Raw genomic sequence first — 13434 nt, 5'->3', positions numbered from 1 at the left:
GATGGAGGGATTGTGATTGATGAAGCAGCTGAAGATGGTTGGGCCTTGGACACTGCCTGTGGAGCTCCTGCAACAATATCATGGGGCTGAGATGATGGAACTCTAACAACCACAACCATTTTCCTTTGTGCTAGATATGACTCCAGCCAGTGAAGCGTTTTCCCCCATTGACTTCAATTTTATTAGGGCTCCTTGATGCCACACTTGGTCAAATGCTGCCTTTGATGTCAAGGGCAGTCACTCTCACCTCACTTCTGAATTCAGCTCTTTTGTCCAAGGTAACCGAGTGGTCCTTGTGGAACCCAAACTGAGTAAGTGCCGCTTGATAGCACTGTCATCGACACCTTCCATCACTTTGCTGATGATTGAGAGTAGACTGATGGGGCGGTAATTGTTCTACTTTTTGTAGACAAGACATACTTGGCAATTTTCCACATTGTTGGGTAGATGCCAGTGTTGTAGCTATACTGGAACAGCTTGGCTAGAGGCGCGGCTAGTTCTGGAGCACGTATCTTCAACACAACAGCCGGAATGTTGTGAGATCGCTTAGCTCTGTCTATAGCATGCTGCTTCTGCGATTTAGCATGCATGTCGTGTTGCAGCATCTCCAGGTTGGCACCTCATCTTTAGGTATGCCTGGTGCTGCTTCTGCATTCCTCATTGAACCTGGGTTGGTCCCCTGGGTTGATGGTAATGGTAGAGTGAGGGATATGCTGGGCCGTGAGTTTTCAGATTATGGTGGAATACAATTATCCTGTTGCTGATGGCCCACAGTGCCTCATGGATGCCCAATTTTAAGCTGCTAGATCTGCTATTAATCTATCCCATATAGAATTGTGGTAGTGTCACACAACACGATGGAGGGTGTCCTCAGTGTGAAGATGGGATTTCATCTCCACAATGACTATGCGGTGGCCACTGCTACCAATGATGTCATGGACAGATGCATATGCGACAGGGTAGATTGGTGAGGACGAGATCAAGAAGTATTTTCCCTCTTGTTGGTTCTCTTACCATCTGCTTCAGGCCCAGTCTGGCAGCTATGTCCTTCAGGACTCAGCCAGCTTAGTCAATAGTGGTGCTACTGAGCCACTCATGGTGATGGATATTGATGTCAATGACACAAAGTACATTCTGTGCCCCTGCTAATCTCAGTGCTTCTTCCAACTGGTGTTCAACATGGAGGAGTACTAATTTTACAGCTGAGGGAGGGCGGTAGATGGTAATCAGCAGGAAGTTTCCTTGCCCATGTTTGTCCTGATGCCATGAGACTTCATGGGATGCAAAATCAATGTTGAGAACTCCCAGGGCCACTCTTCCAGACTGTATATCACTGTACTGCCACCCCTGGTGGGTCTGTCTTGCCCGTGGGACAGGACATACCCAGGGATGGTGATGGAGGAGTCTGGGATATTGGCTGAAAGGTATGATTCAGTGAGTATGATGATGACTAGGTCAGGCTGTTGCTTGGTTCCCAATTTTGGCCGAAGTGCCCAGATTTTAGTGAAGAGGACTTTGCAGGGTCGACCGGGCTGGGTGGGCTGTTGTTGTGTCCAAAGCCGGTGCCTAGGTCAATGCCAGGTGGTCTGTCTTGTTTTATTCTTATTATTGTTTTTTGTAGCAGTTTGTTATAACTAAATGGCTTGCAAGGCTACTTCAGAGGGCAGGTAAGAGTCAGCCACATTGCTGTGGGCCACATATGGGTCAGACCAGGTAAGGATGGCAGATTTGCTTCTCTAAAGGATGTTAGTGAGCCAGATGGGTATTTAAGACAATCCAATAGTTTTGTGGTCACCATTACTAATACTAGCTTTTTATTCCAGAATTATTTTATGAACTGAATTTAAATTCCCCAGCTGCCATGGTGGAATTTGAACTCACTTGTGTTGATCATTAGTCAAGGCCTCTGCGTTATTAGTACCAGTAACGTAACCACTATGCTACCTTTCCTGCATCTTCCTCACAGCTTACTTGCTCACCTAGTTTTGTATCATCAAGATACTTTGATAGTTTCACTCAATCCCCTCATCTAAGTCATTGATATAGATTGTAAATAGCTGAGGCCCCAGCACTGATCCTTGCAGCACTCCACTAGTTACAACCTGTCAACCCCAAAATGACTCATTGATTCCTACTCTCTGTTTCTATTCTTTAACCAATCCTCAATTCATGCTAATATATTGCCCTCAATCCCATGTAACCAAATATATTACATCCACTGGTTCCCTCTAACCTATCCTGATAGTTACACCCTCAAACATCTCTGATATAATTATCAAAAACGATTTCCCTTTCATAAAACCGTGTTCACTCTGCCTAATCATACTGTGATTTTCCAAGTGCCCTGTTTCCACATCCTTAATAATAGATTTTAGTATTTTCTCTACTACTGATGTCAGGCTAACTGGCCTGTAGTTCCCTGTTTTCTTTCCTTCTCCTTTCTTGAATAGCGGAGTTACATTTGCTACCTTCCAATCCACAGGGACCATTCTAGAATCTAGAGAATTCTGGAAGATCAAAACCAATGCATTCACTAATTCTGCAGCCAACTTTTTTCAAGCCCTTGGATGTAGGTTGTCAGGTCCACGGGATTTGTCGGCTTCCCAAAATTGTGCCAGTTTTGGGAAGTGCTTTTTTACCTCGTGTTTCTGCTTAAACTCATTTGTATATCACTGAACGTGAAATATGCCATGAACCAGTGCAATCGGGCAATGTTTTAAAAGATAATTTTTGAAAGAAAATTTGCTGTAAAAAATCTTCCTTGATATATTTAAGAGTGGTAACTTGGTGCAGTTTGATTAGTACAGCTGAAAATAGGTTTATCATAAATATAAGCATTTTATTCAGATTGGCTAGTCCACCACCTGTGAGTAACCCGATTCTAAATAACTCAAAATGACTTTAAAAACATATACAGAAGCATTTGCTAGTTCAATTTGTGCACAGTAATATTAATGGTTATTAATTCAAATGGGAACATGGCTACTTTTTGTGCTTCTTGCACGATTTTTTTTATACTGGCGCAAAGGATCGCAGAAACTCAATTTACGCTGAATGGAATTTGCACTTGAAAATCCGGGATGTTTTGTGCCGGTTTCGCTGATTTCGGGCGAATTGCGCTGAAAAAAACCAGCGCAACCGACCAGAAACTCCAGGCTCACATCTCCAAATAGTTTGGCTCAGTGGTAGCAATCTTGTATCTAAATCAGAAAGTAACAGGTTCAAACTCCACTTCAGGGGCTGAGCGCTAAATCTAGGCTGCCACTTTAATGAGAGAATGCGGTATTGTCAGAGGTATCAGCTTTTGAATGGGATGTGTTTTGGAACATCAAGAAGATGTGAGAGGCTCTATATATATGCAAATCTTTCTTCACATTATACCCTGGATGATCCAAGAAAATGAACAGTCAACAACTATAACACAAACATCACCATCACTGGGAATTTCCTTGAAGCTTCTCCTGCTCCACCCCAGTAACTTTGGCGTAAATGGTGCTTCTGCCCAAATTATGGTGACGGAGCGAAAGAGGCTCTGAGGAAATTCCCGCCACATTTTCTCAACCTGTCACTTGTGAGCAAAGGACAGGGGGCTTTATCCATAGTATTGAGAGTTGTTGATAAAACAATAAAACAGTATTTGAGGATTGGCCACTGTCCCCCAACCCCATCGTGGAATAGAGTTTCCGCTTTTGCCGATTCGGGCACAAAGTGCACCAAAAATTGTGACCTTTTGAGAAGTGTTTTTTTCTCCTCGAGTTCCTGCTCAAACTCATTTGCATATTGAGGAACGCAAAATCTACCATGAACCAACGCAATCGGGCAGCATTTTAAAATATAATTTAACAAAAAATATTTTGCTTTAAAAAATATTTCAGGATATATTTAAGAGTGGTAATTTGGTGCAATTTGATGAATACAGCTGATCATTTTTGATCACAGTTTCAATCCACCACCTGTGAGTAACTTGATTTTAACTTTAAAAAATGTACAGAACCATGTGCTAGTTATATTGGGTATGTAAGGGGGTGGTCCCGGGGGTCAGGTTCACTTCTGAACTATTTGAGCAGTTCGAATCGCTCCCACTCCCTTGGGTTCTAGACTCTGGGTTTGTTTGGGGGATGTGATAAAGTGCAGAGGACAACTGGTTTGGTGAAAAATGAACTTTGATTTTATTACAGACAAGAAAATACAATATCAAACTTATAATCACTCTAATAAAGAACAATACATTACACATTCAAAGGGGGGTACAGTAAAATTACACCTCCCACCTCTCAATACCTAATCCTAGCTAGGTTAGACTCCAGGGCAGGCAGGGATTATACTTACCAATCCTTTCTGGTCAGTTAGCGGTAGTTCGCGATTTCAGGGTTAGTTGGATTCTGTAGGTTCTGCTTGCCGTACCCCAAAAGTTGGAGAAGATTTCTTACTGCACAACCTTCAGTTGGGTTGAGTCTGATGATACGGTATGGATTGTTTTGGATCTATGGGGTAAGTACCCGGTTTTCTTCATTAGAAATAAGTTCAAAGTCTCTTTTGGTAATGTTTTTACCTGTTGGTAGTCAGGCCTTAAATTGTAGAGTGGAAAGTTTCGATTCTTCAGTTTCTTCCTGTTGGAGTTTTGTTTCGAGTTTGGTCGATCGCTGTAGTTTTTCGTTGGGACCATGTTGGCTGTGGTCGGTTGCTCTGCGATGGTGATGTTCTTCCTTCCTTCAGGACTTCAGGACTTTGAGGCTGGAGAAGTTAGTTTACAACTGTCATGTTGGTTTCTCTCCTTGTCTTGATGGCATAGTGGTAGTATAGCACGAGCAATATGGCATACCCTCTGTTGAAACAGGGGCCAGTTATACGGTTTGAGCTGTTCTAATCTTCGCGCCAAATCAGTTCAGAATTCTTTGTTTAAATTTGGCGGGCTGGACTTCTCTTTGTAATATTTTGGCGGGCTCATTAAAAGTTAATATGTCTTGGGTGGGTTGCATTTCTAAATCTATTTCCTGATGGAACTATTAGCTTGCTAATCGCAATGTTCTTTTGTACTTGGTTTTTCGCTTACAGGCTGTAGTGGGCCCTTTGTTCTTATTTATATCGAAGATGGCTTTTCTCAGTTTGGTTTGATGGCTAGCCATCTCTGAGTTATTGTTGTAATGTGGAGAAGGGTTTTCGAAGGTCCATTCCTCCAGACAAGTTAACTTAGTCTCAACACCCAGAGAGTTCCAATAATCAAGTGGGCTTCCTTCGTTCTTTAGGCTCATCCACCGGCTTGAATTTGTCTTGTAAAAGTCCAAAATTTTATTAAAGTTCGTAGTTTCTTCCATAAGCACTTTAGGATTTCAAACTTTTCGGTAGATAGTCCCAAATTAAATTTTCTTTCGAATGAGCCTAAACACTGGGGGGGGGGGGGGCAGGGGGGGTTCTCGTGAATTTTGCATCCTTCAGGTAAAGTAGCCACTTTCTTAATAAATTAAAAAAATACATTCAATAGCTTTTAAAATGTGCCTCTTCGTGTCCTTGCAGCGAAAAGAACCAGCTTAATTTTTACAGCCTCCTCAAAGGCCTACAAACGGACGCATTAAGCAAAAACTCGTCATGGTGATTAATTCATCTAGGGGCCATGGCCATTTTTGTGGGCGAGGCCATATTCTAATGCGATTTTTAAAAACTAGCACAAAAGATCGTGGAAACTCACAATTTGCGCTGGGCATAATTTGCATTTAAAATTCTGCAATCTTTTACACAGGTTACACCTATTGAGGACAAATTACACCGAAAGAAACCAGTGCAACCAAGTGGATATTCTACTCCTGTATATTTTTATAAGAACATTAGAAAATGAAGAAGAAACTTAGCGATGTTGGAGGAATGCATGTGACTATTGATTAACAAATTGACCTTCGACTGCAAGGTTTTGACTTGATACCAGCCTCTTTAAGTTGATCAAAAATATCCTTTCTCTGTTGGTTGTAACAGTCCTAGATGAAGTTTATTTGGACCATCCGAATCTAGTGACTAGGCAACAGCAAAAAACTACCTCCAGTTGGCAACAAATTTTCTTTGTTTTCCTTATTTTGAAGAATTCCTTCCAAGGAGCCCTGCTGAAAAGGAAAAGAAAGGTGCATTTATATAACTGGAATCAGAGCAAAGGAATGCTACGTCTTATGTTTGATAAGGCTTTTAGGTTAAAACTCTCATCGATGCCTTTGGTACTGTGCTTGCTGACCTACAATGGGTTCCGGTCTGGCAATGCCTCAATTTTAAAATTTTCATCCTTATGTTCAAATGTTTCCATGCCTTACCCCTCCATATCTCTGTAGCCTCCTTCAACCTTACAACTCTCCGAGATCTCTGCACTTCTCAAATTCTGGCCTGTTGTGCATCCCCAATTTCATTTATTCCACTCTTGGCAGCCATGTCACTTCAGCTACCTAGGTTCTCAGCTCTGGAATTCCCTGCCTACGCCTCTCTACCTCTTTTTCCTCCTTTAAGTTGCTTTGTATGGGCCCAGATTTGGCCCTCCTTTTTTTCGGTGCACTTGCCTGAGGTACTTTCTGGTCCAAAAACGGCACCAAAAATGTAGCTCCGTATTCTCCCCGCTCCATGGACCATCCTAGGGCTTGGCGTGGTGTGGCAAAAGCAGTGGGGGGGTGGAGCTAGGGCCGTGCTGCTGAAAGAGAGCCAGCATGGGGGCGGGGCTAGGGTCCAGCATCTGTAACAGTGCCGGCAAAGTTGCGCATGCGCATTGGAGCATTCGCGCATGCGCAATGGGGGACTAACATTGGCAATTGGCTGTTTTTAAAGGGAAAGCCTTCTCATTGATTTTTGGTGCCTGATATTGCAGCACCCATACTTAAAGTAAAACTTAAACTTTCAAAGGTCAAAGAAGATGGAAAATGGCAGCACAGCACTTCTCCCTCTCCACCCAAGGTATGTATGTGGACCACACCCAAAGGTCTTTTGTTCTCTCCCCCTCCCCCTTCAGTCATGTGACTTCTCTCTCCCTCCTCGTCACCCCCCCCTGCCCCCCGCTCCCCAGCCTGTTGCAGCCTGGTTCATTCCTGCAGCCTGCCAAGCCCAGCCCCGCCTTTAAGTTCCCTCCTGCAGCCTGTGTGTTCCCAGCTCCCTCTTTAAGTTCCCTCCTGCAGCCTGTGTGTTCTCAGCCCCCACTTTAAGTTCCCTCCTGCCAGCCTTCTTCTGCGAGCCCAGCTTGCTGCTTTTTGGGTGTATGGCCAGTTCACTGCTCTCCCGCCTGGGCTTCCCACCCACCGTCCCTAGCCCTGGCCGAAGGACTTGCCGATGCGTGCTGAAGTCGGTGCGTTCTCCCGCTGACTTCCCGGAGCCGAGGTAGGACTTTTTTTAAATTTTTTAAAATTTATTATTGATAGTTTTCATGCTTCTTTAATGTTGTTGTGAAGGTGTTTAGTGCTTTGCGAGGTCCTCTCACTTCCCTTCCCTGCCCTTCCCATCTCTGGCTACTTGCACTGATTTCTTAACTCTCCGCAAGGGTTTTCTGTGTGGGCCACAAGTGGTCACATACGCTGGCCTAAGTTAGTTTGGAGCAACTATTAGCTGTCCAAACTGGCTTAAATGGCCAAAACAGGCGTAAGTGGCTGGTAACGCCCCCTTTTGCAAAAAAAAAGGAAACTAAAAACAAATGGCGCAAATTAAATGTGCAGAATGGGGATTTTTAAGATACTCCAGAAAAATCAAGTTGCTCCAAAAAAATGGAGCAACTCTTGGCCAAATTTGGGCCCATATATAACCTACCTATTTGACCAAGTGTTTGGTCACCAGTCCTAATATTTCTTTATGTGGCCCAGTGTCAATTTGTGTCTTTTAACACTCCTGTAAAGCATCTTGGGACGTTTTACTACATTAATGCCACTATATAAATGCAAGTTGTTGTTGTTATTATTGACTCCCATGCTCCCTTCCTCTCCTAGGAGTCCTTCATGCCATTTACAGATCTACAGAATCACCTCAGGAAACCTGGTTTTGGCCAATAAATCAAAAGAAGATGCTGGAAATCTGATATAAGAACAGAAAATGCTAGAAACAGAGTTAATGTTTCATATCGAAGACCTTTCATCATAACCTGCATTCCTGCTCCCTGAATGCTTAAAATACATAAATGAATCTCAATGTTTTTAAAAGGATTTTGTTTTGGGTCGTATCATCAGAATAAATTCAAATAAATTATTACTAATTGAAAATGTATGTTGAATGATAATTCCTGTGTCAAACTTTTCAATTTATACTGAATACCTAGGACAACATTTCATGAGCAGAAAGTTCCTCGTCACACTGAGAATATGTTAACGGATTCTCTGGAAACCACAATTTAATTCAAATTGCTAATAACTGAGTAGCCAATTGAAACTCACCTACAAATAATGTTACAAAGTAACCCGAACTAATCTCAAAATCACTCAACCAGTCTAAATGGTAGACAAAAAAATCCTGATTTGGTGTGTCTTCAGTCAACATACATTTTCAACTAATAATAATGTAACTCTTCTAATTGGAGAAAACATCTCTGCAGCAAAGTTTGAATGGCTCATTTAATTTAGATGAAGATCAGATAGTGGGACAAATTCTGTAATCCTTTGCTTCCAGCATGGAGTCTTGCTAGCCGGAGTGCAGGTCAGGTAGGGCTGGAATACCAGCACTGATTCTCTGAGCCAGGGCAGGATGGCAAAATAAACCAATCCATCTATGAGCAAATGGATTTGCTCCTTTGATTTAAATAACAGGATTGTTCATTTGAAGCAAAAGTAACTGATTTGTTGCATTGCAAACGTTCAGTGCTGACATGCCAAATATTCATATCCCCTCATAGTTTTCTCTAATTTTGTGAAGTCTATTTTTTCTTGTCAACTACACAGTTACTTTTACAAATTGGCACTCTTGGCAAACTTTACCAATAGGAGGGCAATAGGAGTCCCACCCCCATGATTTTACAGCTATTAAGATTATTGGGCAAAAAATCTAATTCCCAATGTGGGTTCATAGCAAACAAAGCATTGAACCAGCAGTGTGAATTCATAAAATGATCTCTTACATATATGTATAAAGTACAGTTCAGAATGTTTGAGAACTTCTAATCAGACAGTTAATAGAAGTTTTACTTTTGACACTAAAGTGGTTAACAGCAGGAATTTGAGGGAGTCCCTGGGGGTGAAATTGTGCATCGCCCCGGTTGGGCGCGGTAACCTTTCTGAGGTCGGACATTCTGAAGCGAACTTGAGGTTACCACCCATTAAAGGGGAGAGGCACTGCGAGCTCTGCAGGCCTTTTGATGGGCCTCCACTCGGCCACCAGGGATGCGGGGTTCCGTGGCTGCAGCCTGGCACTGAAATGGAGTGCATCTATATCCCTAGATTCATAGAAACATCGAAACATAGAAAATAGGTGCAGGAGTAGGCCATTCGGCTCTTCGAGCCTGCACCACCATTCAATGAGTTCATGGCTGAACATGCAACTTCAGTACCCCATTCCTGCTTTCGCGCCATACCCCTTGATCCCCCTAGTAGTAAGGACTACATCTAACTCCTTTTTGAATATATTTAGTGAATTGGCCTCAACAACTTTCTGTGGTAGAGAATTCCACAGGTTCATCACTCTCTGGGTGAAGAAGTTTCTCCTCATCTCGGTCCTAAATGGCTTACCCCTTATCCTTAGACTGTGACCCTGGTTCTGGACTTCCCCAACATTGGGAACATTCTTCCTGCATCTAACCTGTCTAAACCCATCAGAATTTTAAACGTTTCTATGAGATCCCCTCTCATTCTTCTGAATTCCAGTGAATACAAGCCCAGTTGATCCAATCTTTCTTGATATGTCAGTCCCACCATCCTGGGAATCAGTCTGGTGAACCTTCGCTGCACTCCCTCAATAGCAAGAATGTCCTTCCCCAAGTTAGGGGACCAAAACTGTACACAATACTCCAGGTGTGGCCTCCCCAAGGCCCTGTACAACTGTAGTAACACCTCGCTGCCTCTGTACTCAAATCCCCTCGCTATGAAGGCCAACATGCCATTTGCTTTCTTCACCGCCTGCAGTACCTGCATGCCAACCTTCAATGACTGATGTATCATTACACCCAGGTCTCATTGCACCTCCCCTTTTCCTAATCTGTCACCATTCAGATAATAGTCTGTCTCTCTGTTTTTACCACCAAAGTGGATAACCTCACATTTGTCCACATTATACTTCATCTGCCATGCATTTGCCTAAGTGAGTACCTAACCCATCCAAGTCACTCTGCAGCCTCATAGCATCCTCCTCGCAGCTCACACTGCCACCCAACTTAGTGTCATCTGCAAATTTGGAGATACTGCATTTAATCCCCTCGTCTAAATCATTCCTTTCCTTCTCTACCTCATTTAGGGCTCAATTTTCCCCAATGCTGTTTTTTGGCCTTGACTACTCCCAAAAAATAACTAGCAAGTTTCCCCGTTCTATTTTTTGAATTTGACGCCGCACAGCCGATCCTTTAGCTTCGGAGGGTGGAACCTAATGGCTGCGCCGAAAAAAGGATGCACCCCCACCCCCGACTTCTGCGCATGTGTGAAAAAAAGGAAATTTTTGACGTGATTGCTATGGGCGCACATGCCTAGTACAGCTCCCGGTCTGCATTCGGCCATTTTTAAAGAGCCAATTGTGTGTGACAACTTTCATTCTCATTGGAAAAATTGGAGCTGCAAGACAAGGTGTAATGTGGCTCAAGGATCAAGAATTTCTTATCGGCTGAAGTGGAGGCACTAGTTACTGTAATTGAGGCCATATGGCACGAGCTGGACACTAGCAGAGGTCACATTAAAGTTTCACCCAAAGAAATGAAGAAACGCTGGAACCAATTTGCAGAAGATTACTGTGCAATGGTGACCACCCCGAGGTCTGGAGGTCAGTGCAAAAAGAAGTGGCAGGACCTTGGTCAAGTAGTTAGTGTAAGTAATATTTTCATTTATTCAATGGAATTGCAATTGTAACTGTGACCATCTGTATATGTCCCATCCAGCAGAAAAGTGATATTTTCATCTTTGCAGAAGAAGGTGGCGCACAACAAAAGGGAAAGAACTCAAACAGGAGAAGGCCTGGAAATGTGCACCCATTGACACCCTTGGAAGAGAAGGTTGCTGCTTTGATGGGTCCTGCCTGGAAAAAAGCAACCACCTCTGCACTAGCTGGGCCCACACTCGAGGGAGAGGGTGAGTCCTGCAAATTCTACAATCTGGCTTTCCTAAATGTTAAGTACTGCGCGGGCTAGCCACATTTCGGTTCATGAGGATGTTTCTGTCAGCTACGTTTCGGTTGATGCAATGTGCTATCATTTATCTTGGTCTTTCAAATGAGCCTGCTGCCTGCACTGTGAGAGCCTACTCATGCCGCCCTGCTCCCTTCTCTGCTGTGAACCATTTGTGTGTTCTGTTATATTTTGCTGAATTTGAGGCCAGTGCTGCCGAGGCTGAAACCGATGCAGAAGAAGAGTCAGACCCGGGCGAGCCTGAAGAGGAGAACATCTTCCAATCCTGCCTTCCAGACCAAGAGCATGAGGGTGAGAGGGCAGATGAGGGGGAGGTGATGGGTGAAACCCACACTGTTGTACTCACTGTGGAAGAGGTGCAGGTGCCACCCATTGAGGTGCCAGGCCCTTTCCTGAGTGGTACGAGTGTTGGTGAAACATGCTATGCTTTCTCACAGTCGGAGGCTGGGGATTCCAGTGGGGTGCAGCGAGGCACACCCAGGGCCCCACCGTCTGAGGCTGCGGGTCCCAGTGGGGTGCAGCAAGGCACACCCAGGGTGAGGAGGGGAAGGAGAGCTCGACAACTCTCTCCTGAGGTGCAGGATCTAACAGATGTGGTTTAGATGATGGCAATGAGTGCGCAGACCTTATATAATCATTGCTGGACACCATCAGTAGGGTGGGTATTGGGACTGTCGGGAGAAGTACCAACACTCTCACAAGAAATGGGAACACTGTCCATGAGGGAGGGAATGTCACAGGCAGCTAATACAATGTTGGTGAACATGAGGGAGGAATTTTGCAGGTCGTTGACACACTGTTCATGAACATGAGGAATGGAATGTCACAGGTAGCTGATACACTGTCGGTGAACATGAGGGAGGGAATGTTGGAGGTAGTTGAAACACTGTCAGGTCACATGAAGGAGGGAATGTTGGAGTTAGCTGCTGCAATAAGGGAACATGCCCAGACCCCCATGCCCATTGCCAGAATCAACTGCCACACCCACTCCAATCCCCAGACCAGCCTCTGAAGAGTAAACAGTAAACATAGTCCATTTGGAATAATTGCCGCTGAGCCTTCAGGCAGCAAAGTGTTCACATATGAACTGTTGGCGCAAGGCTCGAGCAATCATTAAAGGGGCACGACGGATGGCCCTCCTCTGCCATCATGCTCCGTGTTCATGTAGTTGCATGGCTTCCTCATCCTCCTTCTCCTCCTCATCATCATCTGCATCTTCCTCCTCATCACCAGCCATTCTCACCTCGGGCGGGTCTTCTACTACCAGCTGCTGCTGCCTCATGATGGCTAATTTATGCACCATGCAATACACAACAGTCAACTGACCAACAATCTCAGGGGAGTATTGCAAGTAGCCTCCAGAATGCTCCAGGCATCGGAAACGCTGTTTCAAGATGCCAATGGTCTTCTCTATTATGCTGTGTGACGCAATGTGCGACATGTTGTATTCCCGGTCAGCTTCCGTCTGGGTTACGCGTAGGGGCGTCTTGAGCCAGGTGGCGAGGCCATACCCTTTGTCTCCCAGCAGCCAGCTCTGCCCTTCTGGCTGCTGCTGAAACATGACAGATATAATGCTATCCCGTAGGATGAACGCATCATGGGTGCTCCAGGGTATCTCACATGTCGTCACACAGGTGCTGCACATTAATAGAGTGGAAGCCTTTTCTGATCCTGTACATCTTGGAATCCTCCAAAGGTGCTTGCAAGGCAATGTGGGTACAATCAATGCAGCCCTGTACCTTTGGGAAGCCAGCAATCCTAGCGAAGACCACAGCCCTTTCACGCATTGTCTGGGCGGTCATGGGGAACTTTATGTAGTCATTCCTCTGGGCATATAGTGCAGCTGTCATCTGCCGAATGCAGATATGTGTTGCAAGTTGAAAAATTGTGCACACATCCTCAGTTGTGGCCTGGAATGATCCAGATGCAGAGAATGAAAGTGCAGCTGTAACCTTCACTTCAACTGACAAAGCAGTCTTCCTGATGCTTCTAGGATGCAGGTCTGCTTTTACTAACTCACAGATTTCAGTTACAACTTTTTTGCGGAAACGCAGCCTTCATACACAGTCTGCATCACTCAGTCTCGATATACCCATCATGGGTAAGGCCTCCTTCCCATCATCCTGTGTGCTCTGAGGTTCCTCATGCGATGACGTTGAATCAATTGTCTCCTC

The sequence above is a fragment of the Pristiophorus japonicus genome, chromosome 10, assembly GCF_044704955.1.
Source record: "Pristiophorus japonicus isolate sPriJap1 chromosome 10, sPriJap1.hap1, whole genome shotgun sequence".
NCBI lineage: Eukaryota > Metazoa > Chordata > Chondrichthyes > Pristiophoridae > Pristiophorus > Pristiophorus japonicus.
This window is presented reverse-complemented; position numbering follows the sequence as displayed.